The sequence below is a fragment of the Apteryx mantelli genome, chromosome 5 (assembly GCF_036417845.1).
Source record: "Apteryx mantelli isolate bAptMan1 chromosome 5, bAptMan1.hap1, whole genome shotgun sequence".
Lineage (NCBI taxonomy): Eukaryota > Metazoa > Chordata > Aves > Apterygiformes > Apterygidae > Apteryx > Apteryx mantelli.
Window position 1 is genome coordinate 63723956 of NC_089982.1, and position 15942 is coordinate 63739897.

Below are 15942 nucleotides of genomic sequence, written 5' to 3' on the forward strand. Positions count from 1 at the left end.
ACTGTCCATGGTGTCAGTGAGATTATTTTGTTTCTCAGCCTCTAATGAAGATACTTGATTATCACCTGACTAGAAAGGTTAGGTCATTTCGTACTGCAGGGTCTTTCTGCTTATGTTTCTTTACTGTGCTGCCAGCCAGCAACAGGGAAGAAAAAATCATTTGACTGCAAAAGCAGATCAGACAAATGAAAGTACTTTTATATCCATAACATCTGAATGAAATATGACAAGGGCTATTATTCTGCATTTTGTTTGGTTGGTTCCTTTTGGTTTTGGGTATCATTTTGTGGGGAAAGGAAGAGCGGGTCCTCTTTTTTGTGTTTCTTTTTACTGAGTGCCTGTGAAGCAGTGGAATAAGACAAAAAGCCCAAGTATATTGAAAGTGCTGCTTAAAAAATCCTATCAGTTCAATTCCTTAAATATAATTGTAACCATAACCCAATTTACTGGTTATGCACTATATGTTGTATACTATGTACTGTGTTCTATGTACTGTGAAGGCTCTATCCCAGATCCTTACACAAGCTCTACTGGTGGCTTGGGGGTTTTGTTTTTTCCTCCCATCTCTAATAGAGAAGATTCAGTTTTCTGTTTTATGTGCGCAGCCATAGCATGTTTCAACATTCAAAGATAAATAATCAGGTTGAAAACGTTTCTTCCCTGCAATACTCTCCACCAAATCAAGATGACCTTTTTTCAGTTTCCATTAAAAAAATCAGTCTCAGTATCTCATACTTTAAATGTAAATATTAACTCTTGTTTATAAGAAAGCACAAATCTAAAATTCCTCCAATATCTACTGTAATCATTAGTATTATAGCAGCGATTAGTAAAACTAAAACCTCCTTTGATAGTTTAAGCAACTGCCAATGGTAATAGTTGCATATACTTTAGCTAGATCCATAAATTATGAGTTTTGATATTTTCAGATATGATTGATTCTTCTAAAACTAACGTATTTGTAATCCTGTATCTTTTAATGGAGAAAATTCTTGATTTAATATTTACAATATAATACCAATACCAATAATAAATTGTACTCAGTCACACTGTTGCTAATGATATTTTCAAACACCTATTGTTTAAGTAAAGAAGATTAAAGAATAGCCTTTAATAACACTGATGAATTGATCTTAAGTTTCTAAAAACTGCTGTAAAAGCTTGAAATCTTCTATTTTTAGCATCCTTTTGATTACGAGTGTTACCTGAATGATTGAGAAATTGCACTTCATTGTTTGAGAAATGTCATTTCGGTCTTGAAGAGCTGAAAAAAATTTACTGTAATTATAAACTAGACTTTGAATTCCTGATTTATTAAATCTAAGAATATATTTATAGTTTAATTACAATATCTTTTTTTTCCCATTAGCTTTATTCCATTATGGTAATATTAATATTTTTACAACAGTAGGAAAAATAATTGTTTTGGAAGGGAAATTAACATTTTTCACAAGCATAATCTTTTAATAGAAATCAAGAAAAGTTGTACTATAAACTATTGTTTTCTTCAGAGATTTGCAGACTGCATAAACAAACCTTGCATTATTTAGTGGTTCTTACAGATTGCTAAAAACTTAGTTGCCCAGTTGACTAGATCATTCTTGCTTATATAGCACTATTACCTCAAAACACTGTAAGTAGTTATTTGAATGCTGCCTGTGTTATATACTATTTTTTGTTAAAGCTTCACTGCCTCAAAGCAGCATCCAACAGCAAGGGGAGCTCTAAGACAAGCTGGAATAAATTGAGAAACTTGTGGGAGAAGGTTAGAAATACTGTCAAGAAAAGATAGAGGTTGGAGAGAAGATTTGGATTGGGGGAGGGACATAACTGCTATTCACCATAAGTGAGGCAGACAGGGGTGTTAACAAAGTGCGTGAAAAAGAAGAAAAAGTGTAGGAAACTAAGAGAAGCAGTCAAATGACTAAGCAGAAATGGTCCAAGTACTTTAAAAAATAGCAAGCTCAAAGTGTCAGAGATGCCAAGTAGCTAGGAGAACCTCCTAGATATGATATAGACACCTAGAGAATGGTTGAAATCAGCAATGAATCAGATGTAGATTGATCCATCCAGTGTGTAATAGCACCTATGAATTATAAATATAATTTACTTTTAGATAAGTCTGAAGAAAAGGCTTTATAAAGGGATTTTCACTCAAAGACATGAAAGTCATATCAAATCATTTTATCTACATATAAATAGTCTTTCATAAACATGCTAAGCTGGTTAATTTTGAGAATATTTTTTGTATTAAGCTCATGATGGTAACTTCTAGCGCATATCAGAAAAAAGAAAACATCTTCTGCTATCTAGCAAGCATTAGATTTGTATTAGCCTAATAATTATTATTGACACAAAGGTTCTAACTAAAACATTTTAAAAACACTTTATATTATTTATATCTCTCTATATCTAGCATATAGGTAATTGAATAGTAGAGCAGTGTGATATATTAGTTTTGGAAAATTATTTGACATGTACTAATTACATATTTATTGCATTCATCTTGCAAGAGAAGTTTTATTTTTAGCTATTGTAATCGATATTGTAGAATCCTCATCAAGGACTGCCTAATTCCCAAAGCTCATATACTTGTGAATATGAAAATGTATAAACAGAGTTATTTGCGATATGACTTTAATGGTAGACAAGATTTGTTATAGTAGTATATTGTTTTATATATCCTCTGAAAGCAAGAGTTGAGTTTCTTTTCAAGTTAAGCCAGAGACAGTGGATAGATATCACAGGAAGAGAGAAAGAAATATATAGTTCCATCCCTGTCTCAGCCCATGAGCAGTCAGCTAATGCTGAAGATACGTGTTTAGACGGTAGACTAGTTTGTTACTAGCTTGTAACAGACCAAGCTTCTGAAATTGATGCAGCCTCAAGGTACTGAACTAAATATCTCGAAATCTGTTTCATAAAGATTGGCAAAATTAATCAAACAGATTGAGAAGCCACCCAATGAATCAATACTAGTAGCAGCCATAATAGAACAGGTTTTGTTCGACTGTGGTTTGTACAAAGAAGTCACCAAGAGGTTTGTGCACCTGGTTCCAGGCCTTTCCTGCAACTTGTCTGCTCAGGGCAGAGTCAATGGAAGGGTCCGTCCTCATTCAGCCTTCACCTTCCAGGCGGGGCAGGTTAAGAACCTTACATTTGCCATACGTACTGAACCCCCTAGATTAATTCAATATCAACTTGTTTCTTTCAAAGCACTGTACATTAATAGTATTATGGGATTCATTGAAACTCATGAGGAATGGACCATACTATGCCACTGTTTTTAATAAAAGCCTCCATTGAATTAAGTGTGATGTTCTGTTCAGGACTCAGACCAGATCACTATGAGTTATTAAATGTTTTTCAAAAATATGCTTGCTGTTTTTTTCTTAATAAGGATCATGTTCCCACAAAGGACTATCAGAGCATGAATTATTTCAGTGAATTTTTTTTTGTCAAAATGTATATTATTAGAATAAATAGTAACTTTGCCTCTTCAGCTACAAAGATTATGATAAACTGAATAAAATTAGTTGAGCATACTACTATGTCAATGCCCAAACTTGTACTTTTTCACTGCCTGAGCTTCCATTTATATTAAAGAAAATTCTGCCCAAGAAAGGAATTCTCCTTTTGGTGTGATGTCTGAAAACTACATAACTTGAAAAATATATTTCCTTGGATGTGAATACTCAGTGTTGGCAGACTGAGAGACCAGTTTTGATTAGAAAAATGAAATAATGAGTAAAGAACAACAAAAATCACAAATCCTAATCAAACTTAAAAGTAACTTTCACATCCAAGTCAAACATTTACTTAAATAGCCAACATCCTCTGCAAAATATTATGTATGGTGCTATTTAAAGTAAAGGAATGTCCTGCCACAAGGAGCAAATAACTTCAAAGTGAAGATGAGAGTTTGTTTTCAGCCTGTAGGAATTATTGCATTGAAATGACTAGCACTGATCTTACAGGATAGAACTCTGGTTTGTTAGCAGGATCAAGCCTCTTAATTAGACGATTTTTTTCCTAGTAAATTTGTTATAGAGACATGAATATATACATTTATATAGGAAAATATACCACTAAGCTAAACAGAAATAGAATACTGTTGGATAATAGTTCTGAGTCAGAAGCAATTTCTGTGATCACTGTCTGTAAACAAATAAATGCAGTAAGAGAAAAAAAGATTTAGATTTAGGAAGGTTTGTGTGTCTGTTTATGCATATGGCATTTTCTATTTTTTGCTTTACTTTTGTCTTTTGTAATTAAATCATTGTTTGGCAACAGACTGAGAGAAAAATTTAGAGGAATTTCAATGCATACCTATCAATCTTGGAAGAGAATTTTCATGTGCAAGATGTCAAATTTTCAAGAGTCTCTGCATGTTTGTGTGTGTAGACACATATACAGAAACGTGTGTGTGTGTGTGGGGGGGTATACACACCGAATTTTCTGGAAACATTGACAGTTTTGTGCAGGGAAGACTAGAAACCTGTGTCCTTCCTCTTGAGACATTTCTCTGAATTGTTCCAGAAAAATCCCCAAAGAAGAATTTGTATTTATCAAAAATGGCAGCCACATAGATAAGGACTGATCACACTGTAAAGATCTTCTTAATAAAAAGCTACCAGACTGGCTGAAGCAGATGAAGCAAAACTGGGTATGCATTGCCTGTAGAAACTAAACATCTTGGGGTATTTGTGTAGCCATTGTTGCAAATTCTACACAGGCTGGAAAATGTGGTAGAGTAAATATCAATCTTTTTAATGGTGATCATTACATATAAAATATATAACAGCTTCATAGCTACTGAAGTTAATTATCATCTTAGCTGCCAGTAGTTTCAAAGAGATACTAATTTGTGGACTGGACTATGACATAAATGAAAATGCTTAGGGTGATTTTGTCTCAAGTTTACATACATATTTTAGAAGCTATATCACACAAAAACGACTAGAACTACGGTGATTTGTACCAGATGAGAATTTTTCTGTCAGTCCCAGTTCAAACTGATAAATGTATCAGTTCACTGGTAGTATCCCCAGATATGGGATACAGTATGTTCCCCTACTTAGCATATACTGGAAAAAATCAATAAAATAATCTGGGATACAATTATATGAAAATGCATAATTTAGTAAGTGACCTGAGGTATTAACCAATGAAGATCTTGCTGTCTATGCTAGTAGCTATGAGTTGTCACAGGGTTAAATTTGATCTCCATAAAGCCGTGATGAATGTATCAGAAAACACACTCTTACATCAAGGTTGTTTGTTTTGATTGATTGTGTTATTTATTTGGCTTTTCTTTTTCCTATGGGGAATGCAGAAATGGTTAAAATTTGTGAAAATTTCCAGGTTACTTCTCTAATTTAAATAGATTTTGGCTGTAAATGAAGATACACGTTACCTTACTCTACTTTTTCTTCCCCTCCTGATCACAGAAAACATGCTCCTAAACAGAAGTGCTAGCAATTATTATCCATCAACTTAACATGGAACTCTCAGCACTCTGGTGTGTTATTTGAAAACATTTCCAAAAATCAAAAGACTCAACATTCTTTTTAGTAAATGCCAGCAGCTGATGACCTCATAATTCTTTCGTGAATTTATTTCTTTTAAATTTCCATTGACTTCATTCAGCATTAACCTTATATTTATATGAAATTCTATTTCAAAAGAAATGCATGGAAGAAGACTGACGTTTTGACAATATTTTGTTATATAACAAACTGGAAAAATCTAAAATAGTATATCTTTCAGTCATGGATAGATGCCCAACCTGACAGGTCTAAACATAAACATAGATACATTGAGGCACAGTAACACTATGACCTATCCTTCATGGAGGCAGCTAAGGGCTATCAAAATGTTGACAAATATTTTTAATTATGAAAAAGTAACTGAACATGACAACGCATGAATTCAACTCCCCCTCCCCCCCAAAAAAAGCCCTCAAATGGTTTATGTAAGGTATTAAGAATCAAAAGCAAGAAAATTAAAGGGGAATATTACTTCCCATGGGCTGTGTTTGTGGGCTGAACCATGGATGTTTCTGAAATTCACCGTAAAGATCAGGGAAAAGTTTTGAGATGCTATTCTTTTATGCAATCCTTTTAATTTAATGTAATATTTTTACTGGAATAATAAAAGTTCCAGATTTATTTGTTGGGGCCTGGCTCTATTATACGCAATTGAGGGAGAATGATTATTTATAAATTTGTATATTCTAAAATGAAAATGCTAAAAAATGTAGAACCGAAAAAAATTAAGTTTGACAGATCTCCTTTTAACAGATTCTATCATTCCAACTCTCTATTTCTGCAGTGGAGAATTGGTTCATTGCCTTAGAGTCTTTAAGTGACATCAAATCTCATTATATGTGAAAGAGCTACATTAAAAAGGTAGATCTCTTGAGGCTTTTTGTTTACTTGTTTATCTGAGAGAGGTTTTTTTATTTGTTTGTTTGTTTAAAGCTCAATCCCATTTCTTTTCCAAACAAGATTTGTTCAAGAGCTGAAGAAAAATGTATCTTTTTTTTCCCCTCACACAAGCAAGCAAGCAAGCAATCTCCTGCTTCGGTAACTGCAAAGCAACAGACACTCCTGCAGTCTAGATAACCATGACTGAGTCCTGACTTTGCTTCATTGGTCCTGGAAAACACTAGCTTAGACTTCTCTGCTTTTCTCTGAAAGAAGTAAAGTTTCTACTGGAATCATGTTTCTACTGATCCTTTTCAGCATCTTGATACCTCTGTGCTTCCAAGTTAGCTGAAGCGACAAATTCAGGATGCCTCTCGTGTCCTGCTGCAAACTACCTGACGCATGCTAACATCTGTCAAGGGAGACTTCTGTGGCCAGACATGTTCTCAGTGCTGCCAGGCTATTAAGAGCTTAGTGGCAGAGAGCAGCAGAGTGGCTGTGCCTCATAGACTTTTGAGTCTCCTGAATTTGGGCAAACCTTAGATATTAAGCCAGAAGGCCTGTTTACCATTTCTGATGTGATATGTATCAGTTTACCTCAAAATATTCTTACTATCAGAAATAATATCAGGGAAAAGTAGAAACCAATTTTTATTTAGTAGGCACAATTAAGAAACTAGTTACTAAATTTGAAGATTAAAAAACAAATCAAATAGTATGCCCTGTGTAGGCAGCTGAAAGAAATTGTCTGTGATGTTGTTAGAACGGAGACATGCGTACATAGGTCATGTCTCCAGGCAAGTCTTCCTGCACAGGAATAATTTCTTAGAGTACTGTTTCAGGGTACGAAATCTTCAGTGATGAAGCTGTTGTTAGCCTCTGAAAACATATTTCTAACACTACATGGAGATTTGCCTCCCTCTTTGCACAGTCTGTACAATTACTTGCAAAGCCACACAGTAATATTCCATAGTATGTAAATACTACCACTCCCCACTCATATTGGAGTTATTTTTAAACTGAATCACTGTAGTGATCTTATTGATAGAGCAGATTTCTAGAATAACATATGCACAGAGGACAGTGATCTGAGGCTTGTGACTGGAAGTTGATGAGAGTAGAAGGGCTGGAATTTTTATTGAGAGCAACCCGCTGAAGACAACTCACTGGATGAATAGTCTCAAAATTTTTGCATATGTATCTTTTTGCTCACTGGGCAGTACCCTACTGAGTGTCTATTGAATGTATTTCTGCTTCTTAATCTTGATTCACAATACCAGTTCATGATTAGCTTGTTAATGCAAAGCCATTTGTCTTTGATATGCAAAGTTAATTTTGAAATGCAGTCCTTTCTGGGAAGGTACAAAAAGGTTATCATCTTGTTTGCTAATAAAAAAGCTTACAGGTAGTGTAAATTTATTTTTCTAGTTAGAGGGCCTAAACACTTCAGAATTGTTACTAAATTTTTTTGGCCTATAACTTTTGTAATATATAATTATAGAATTTCATATTTTATAGACATTTGAGTGACAAGGAATACAGCTTATACATACCTTTTTACCTAGACTAGGACTGTCAAGTAACAAAACAAATTTGAGAACAACTGGTTTGAGAAATACCTTTTATCAGTTTGCTGGATTTGAAGAATCCAAATGTAAGATTTACTGGATTAAGAAAACAAGATTAAAAAAGCCAAATTTTGTGAAAATTATCCCATTTTGGATTCTCTATGTTGTTGAAGTTTCAGAATTTGAAAAGACACTTCACACTTTTCTAAATCATCTTTGCATATGTTGAACATCAGTTTCCCGTCTCCACAGATGACCTTTCCACATATGAAAACTAAACATTTATTCCTGTCCTTTGTTTCCTCTGCTAACATAGTAATCTATAAAATGAGCTTTCTGCTTATCTCATGATACCTAAGAGGTTGTGGGAAATTTTTTGAAAGCCTTCTGACAATTAATTACATTACGGCAAACTTCATTCCTGGCCACGTGTTCACCGTTGCTGTTTCCATTAGTAAGCTCCAATATATCTGTGAGGCAAATTTCCTCTTACAAAAGGTGTCAGCTTTTCTTCATACTATTATAAATCCACCTAGACTTTATTGTATTTTCTCAAGGTTTAACCAGGCTTACTGGGGCACAGTTTCCTGACAAGTATCTTCGTATTGTTATTAAAAAAATGTTGGCATTATATTTGCCATCTTTCGGGTCTCTTGTACTGAGGCAGTTTTCTGAAAAGAAACAACAAACAATATCTACTTTACTCTCTAAAAATGCTGTATATTCTCTCACCTTAATATTTTTCTCTCCATAACTACTTTTGTTTAACAAAAAAGACTGCCCTTTGAAAAGGCCCTTGAAATTCATAATCAGGAATTATTTAATTGACATTCAGAAAATATTTATTCTTAATTTAAACATTTTGCTGGTTTCTAAAGAGTTGCTTTATACTTCAAAAAGACATATTAGAAGAATATCAGGAACACACTTTTCCAAACAGAGATGGCCCTCAAAGCAATGAACTCACCCACAACAGAAGAGAGTTTACTTATTTCTCACCTGAATGAAATAAATATGCACACATACCAAATTTTAGTTTTCATTCCACTCACTCTTATTTTAAAATTCTAGTCTGCTTATAAGAAAAGAATTGTCACTGAAATTTGTTCTGAAACTTTGCAAAATGGAAGTGAAGTGCTCCTGGTTTTGGCCAAGAAAAATTGTTTGTTTTAATACCAGCTGATATGGTTCCAATACATTCAGACAGCCTAAGAAATTAATATTTTTTGTGAGTAACAAGAAATATAGTAATAGTTCTACTATGTACCTCAGAGTATAAAAATATATTTACAGTAGCAACTGTTACTTAAGAATGCTAAAGGTGAAAAAGGAATTGATAGCTTTATAATGAGACAAAGGATCGAAAAGGAAATGATAACAGTTAATCCGTCCCTCTGTCTGTGCACCTGTTCTGCAGAAAGTGAGGGCTAGTTTCTTGAGGTTCTAGTTCCACTATATGTTTGGGGGTTTTTTTCTTTTTTTTTTTCTGGGTTTCCAATTCCTTCCCACAGCTTTTTATGTTAAGGGTATTTACAGACAACCATTCTGTATGCCTCTTCCACCTTGTGTTGACTTCACTAATACTAATATATTCCTCTGACAGAATACTAATATTACCGACCACAAGCCTAAAACTCTTTCGGAAACAAAATAAATTAAAAATAATTTATGTAAAAGCCAAAATGTGTCCATATACCTAGCTGTGCTCCAGTCAGCAAGACTACTTGCTCTAGAAAAACAATATGGATTTAGATATCATAAAGATTTTCATGGCATTGGATTGAGATGCTGTATATTTTCTTCTCTACATGTAAAGTAGGATAAAGTGAGAATTATCAGGAATGCTCACCAGCTACATGCCAGTTAAGAACCAATAAAGAAAGACTGCAGTGAAAAATGCAACAAATCACTTTATCATCTACAGGCATAAACATGAATTATTTCACAGTAATGTATTATTTCTTAGCTATTGTAAAAAGCCATTTCTCTGTAGTTTAAATTTTGAATTGCTTCCATACAGCCAGCCTTATTATAAGACTACCCCCTCCAAATACATTTAGACCAATTTTCTTTTTCCTGAAAAGTTGTAAGTAGGCAAAGGGGAAGGTGAAAGTTTGAAGACAATTTGTGAAATGGTTTTTGAATTACAGGTCAAAAAATGCCTATTGTGAAATGCTGACCTTTGTCCAATGTTCTTTGTCTCCCTATAGCTTGAAAACTGCTTATTATTAGCCCTTCAGATTTCTCCTATACTTAAATCTCTGTTGAAATCATTCAAAGGCTACACTTTAGTAAAAGTATTTGAAATTAATCAAAGTTAAGGCTTATGTTTTGTACCATTCTTTGTTGCCATTGATTCCTCCAATAGTTAATTGCTTATAAGTGCTAATGTGAGAAACCTTTTTTTTTTTTTTTTTTGTAAACAGAAAGGAAAAGATTGGGGGGGGTATATTTACTGTTTTGTTGGCTTTATTAAAAAAAAATCTGGAAAAATACCATTGTTTCTGTTCCCAGAGAAGAAGGGACACTTAGACCATATGGGTCTAGATAAAGTTAGTGTATTTTCTTTAAAATCATGAAAAGAGGTCTGTGTTTCTGAAACGTGGGTGAAATCTTAATTCCACATTTGCAAGTGTATGTTGTAATTTAAATGCCTTAATACAATTTAATGGTATAATATAAATACCTTATTTTCCAGTCCCACTGTGAGGGTAACTTCTATTTTTCTTATACCTCAAAAAAGATACTTTCAAATCATGAAACAAGCAATTAGGGTTCATTCTGCAAAAGGTGAAAAAATCTTGTTAGAAAACTTTCAATTTTGCTGATCTCTGCTTTTGATTAATGATGACTAACCAACATTTCTGAAAGATAAATTATTTGAAAGTTCAGTTAGAAATATGTGTAATGAGACAAATTTTTCTCAAAATCCTTATTCCACCAATTAAATAACTAAACTCAAAATTCATCTTATCTAGCCACTGTATGTGTTTATATTATAATACCCGCATGGCATTTGAGGACTTTGCATAAAAGGGAAACCATTCAGTGAATGCAATCTATTTGTTTTTTTGGCTTAGATTACAATATAGTATGTAGATTTGCTGAAGTCTTTCTTATTAACACAGGTAAATATGAACATAAATTCCCTATTTTCCCCAGTTTTCTCCTTCTACCTGATGTTTGCCTTATTTCTCCATTTCTCTCTACTTTATGTAGTAGCGGCTGGACTGACAGGAGAATTAGATTAACAAAAAACTAAAACTGAGCCTAAAACTGAGAGCAAACCTCACACCTGTTATCTCCTTGGCCACACCATCTCTACAAAGCACATCTGTTGCTGCAATGCTATGACTATGGGAGTATAGGTAATTACGGATGGAGCAAAATGCAAAAAAAGGCTCATTGGTTGTGGAAAAAATGAATAGCTTCTGTATAAGGACTTCTCCACCAGCAAAGGAGAGGGTTCTCTAAGATTCACATAAAATTTTAGGAGACATTTTGAAATATATAAGACCTATTTAAATCCTAAAAAAATATTTCATTATTGGTAGATAGAAAAACCTTACTTTTTTCAGTCTTGATCTTCATTTGATGGCTGGCAAAATGGGCTGGGTAACAACAGCTGATAAGACAGTAACAGGGATGGAAGCAGTGAGTGTGAAAAGAATGCCCCAAACTGTCTGAGAGGGCATTTGACTAAAACTGAATGCTGAAGAGGAAAATGGCCATCAAGATTAAACAATAACCAGAGGATAACAAAGACACTATTGAAACAAAGGAGTCAACTTGAAAATGTATATTAAAGAAGCATAAGAATCAATAGCAGGGAGGTAGAGACCCTGGAGAGGAAACGGCAGCGGTGAGAGCCTGGTTTCCGCTGCCCAAACTTCTGTCCGGCCCAGACAGAGCAGCCTCCCCGTTGGATGCTGCGAGCAGCCAGCAGCCAGCTTGGGGAGCGACAGTGTGGGGCGCAGCACGTAGGGACCCGCACCTCGGGGTGCCAGTGTGGCCTTGTGGGGTGCTTTCTCACTGGCGTGTGCATTAGCGAGTTGCAGGGAGCAGCACGGGCACACATGAAGCTGGAGCATCCGCATCTCCAATGGGAGGTGTGTGTAGGTGGGGAACCCTGCAGCCCCAGGGTCGGGGGAGTGCTGGTAACCCCCTTGGCCTGTGAGAGGGGCGCATTGCACGTAACTCTCTGTGTGTGTAGTTAAAGCTTTTGGGGATTAGTTGTAGAAGGCTTTTAGAAAATTGTAGCTGTTATCAGTTCATAAGCTTCTAGTATTGTGGTTTATGTGTTGTATTGCTGATCCTGATCCTGGACATATACTTCACAGATTGCTGTTTAATTATGCATCATTAAAAAAAAAAAATCTTTCAATCTTGATTTGGTTTAAACTGCATGAACTAAGCAGTTTTTCCCTGCAACAACAGCCCAGAGAAATAAATCCAAACACTGAAAAGCTTAGTTCATTATGAGTTTGCTATCTGTAGTAATAAGTGAAGTACTGGTGAAGTTGATTTCAGTTTCCTGTCATTTATGGTGTATATTTTTGTATACATGTTATCTATGAAAGCTGCATATTTTTGTCGGCCCAAGATTTCATCTGTTTGGTGTATGCCCATGCTAGCCTTTTCAATGCTATGACTGGGAATTTCAAAGAACTTTACACATTCTCTAACTGTATGCCTAATTCAAGTGTCTCATGAGAGAATAACAAATCAATATATTTTATCCACAGGGATGTTTCACTGAATAAGAACAAGCAGTTCTATTATAGTTAAGTGGCTAATAATCTAAATTACTACTGTCTGTTTACTACAATAACATTGACCTTAAATAGTCTGATTATGTCCCTAACTTTTAGATTGCAGAAAAAAGAATAATTAGAGAGAACATGTTTACTTTAATAATGGAATCCACCTCAGTTACTTTTGTGTTAAACATTTTGCACCTGAATCTAACCTTGTTAGCATAAATTTCATTAAGTGCTCCTTTGCCTACGTGCGGAGGCAGAACATATTTTACATTAAGCAATAAGTTTGTATTGCCAATACATAGTAGACAATAAAAATGCTGAAAATAAGCAAGTCTGGAATCAACAACTGGGAAAAAGAAAATAGCAGCGATGAAAAAATTGAGAAGGGTAATGACAAGCTTTTTGTATAAGAGTCTATGCTTCCACATCACAAAAGATCTCGAAATATTAAAGAAAAAGGTTTTAAAATCAGTGGAACAAAAGCAATCAGAATAATTACTTGGTCAGCTTATATTAAGCCTTTTTATATTAGCTGCTATTTTCTACAATTTCCTGAAAAATAATCACAAGTTATTTCTAAGTTACAGTTACTGAGTGAGCTACTAGTTCCATGGACAGCTATCTGAATCTGACAATGCTTTCTTTGCAGTACTTTACTGTCGCTTGTCACAATGGTAATTTTTTTTTTCAGGAGAATATACACTTTTGTTTTCCTAAAGTTTCTGTTGTGAATGAAATTTTGCAGTCATCTGAAGACTATTACTTGAATTATGCCCAATTCAAGTGCAAAAGCCTCTAGTTAGTTGACGAGGTCAAAAATGTTAAATTAGTCATCATGCTATGCTTGTTAACTATCTTTACAATGACTCTTTCAAGTAATTGTAGCTTGCAATGACACCTCTTCCCTCATCCTCTTCTCTCAGAAATCATGATTTTTGTCTTACAATCTATTAGTATCTTAGATCTGATGTGAATTAACTATCTTAAGTTTAGAATTCTCTTTTAATAGTAAAGTATAATTTTTTGTTCATAGCAAAAAACCCTAATTGTTAGGAGAATAAGTAAAAGCAAAGTATTAAAAATATATGGTACAGGTTGCATAATGTGCATTGAGTAGGAATTGGGTTTGTTTTATTTGCAGTGGCCTTGAGAAATATAACTGGATAAGTTTCATATAATGCTAATAGGCCAATATTTTTAATTTTTTAAAGTCTCTGTGATTGCATGTTAACATTCAATTATTTGGTTCTGTTGAAATATTTGAAAAACTGGAAAAAAAAATCCCTGAAAAAAACATTATTCTATTTGAGAGAGCCTAAATATATCCTTTCGTCTTTCATTCTCTTTATCTGATTGCCTTAAACATTTATTTTTTTCCTAAATTATTCCTCGTGCTTGTCAATGCTGGTGAGAGCCCCATAAAAATTAAGTTAGGTTTTCAAGAGTCTTTTGAAGAAGGAATGTAGTCTTGCATGATAGCTCAGGGAGATTATTTATAATTTGAAGGATATGATCCAGAGATGTACCAACTATCATGTATGTATATGACACAGCATCATACATAGTTTGGGAAAAACTGTAGTTACCTGAAATTAGGAAAGCCCGATAATTTGAGCACAAAAACACGAAATAATGAAGAGCTTTTGTGGTGGTGACAAACTGCCTTATTTTACCTAATGAAGAGGAAAGGGCCTCAAGAAAAGCTTGAAATAAGGCAGTCAGGTGTCCAAAATGGAGCAATAATTTCTTTTTTTTTTTATTACAGATTCACAGAATAATTTAGGTTTTAAGAAACCTCTGGAGGTCATCTAGTCCAACCTCCTCAAATTCAGTCTAGCTAGAGCAGGGCCCAGGGCCCTGTCCAGTCTAGATCTGAGCATCTTGAAGTATGGAGATCCCCAAACCACCCGCAACCTCTCTGGGCAACCTGTTCCAGTGTCAGATCACCATCAGAGTGAAAAAGTTTCTCCTAGTTTCTCCTATTGTGTACTCAGAATTTCTTGTGTTTCAACCAGTGTCTGTTGCCTCTTGTCCTTTGGTAATATATTCATGTTCTTGACTACAAGAGTGCCAGGAAATCTAAATAGAATCCAAAAAGTCATAACTTGCTATTTTCTTGGTTCCCACTATTAGTTACTTTGTATGTAGCAACCTGATTGCAGCCCATACACAAAAAAATGTTGCCTTGTATCTTTTGTCTAGTTAGGTATGCTTCTTGCAATAAGTCAGTATCTTAAAGTGGAATGTAAGACATTTAATTGTCCTTTCATCTAGATATTCCACTTCAGAAGCAAGCTGCAAAATGTATTTAAGTGGCAATAGCAATTTGTTTTATGAGAAAACTGACATTGATTTTCTGACAAATGTGCCTCTTTCTTCCAGTTTTCCATAAAAATCTGTGCCACCAGCAAAAGAATTGAGGATGCAAAGCAGAGCATATAGAAGTGTAAAATCAGCTTAGACCTTCAGTATTCATTCCTATTTGATTAAACTATGGAATCATTTAGTTTCTGTAAAAGGTGATAGAATCTGTTTTTTATGGAAAATGCAAAACATTATTTTGAAAACTGTTGCTAGAACAAATTGTTGCCAGTCTTATTTCTTTATCATTTTCTGGATGACAAAAGGAAAATTCTCCTGTTGATGCATAAACTTTTGATATCCAAAAGGAAAAGCTTGTAATAGAACAGTATAGCTGTTACAGAATTTCTGCCAAACTTGTAACATTGAAAACTCAAATTTTATTCTTACCATAGAAAAATCTGTTCTTGGGAAAACCAAAATGAAAACAAATTTTTTTTTTGCTTTGCTCCAAATTGAAACTCCCTATGGCATATCGATAAAATATTTTGAATCTGTTCAATAAGATATTAGACTGCACTTGCCTTTCAGTGTACACCTTCAAACAATTCGGGTCTAGCTCTCCTTTCCCTGATGCTGACTATGGTTTTCTAGTGGAAAAGAGACTCTTACTGAAATGTGATTTCCTGCTGATAAAACTGAGTTATGCATTTAGTTATAAGTGTGTGTATATATATTTCAACCAAGAATGTGGTAAAAGAGGGGCCTGGGTTTTAAACTGCAACTGCCAAGTTTTTGTCTGTATTCTTCCAGGGAAAATGAGGCTAATATTGAAAAGGCCTGAATTTAATTTTTTGAGCATTTCAACAAACTGAAATTCAT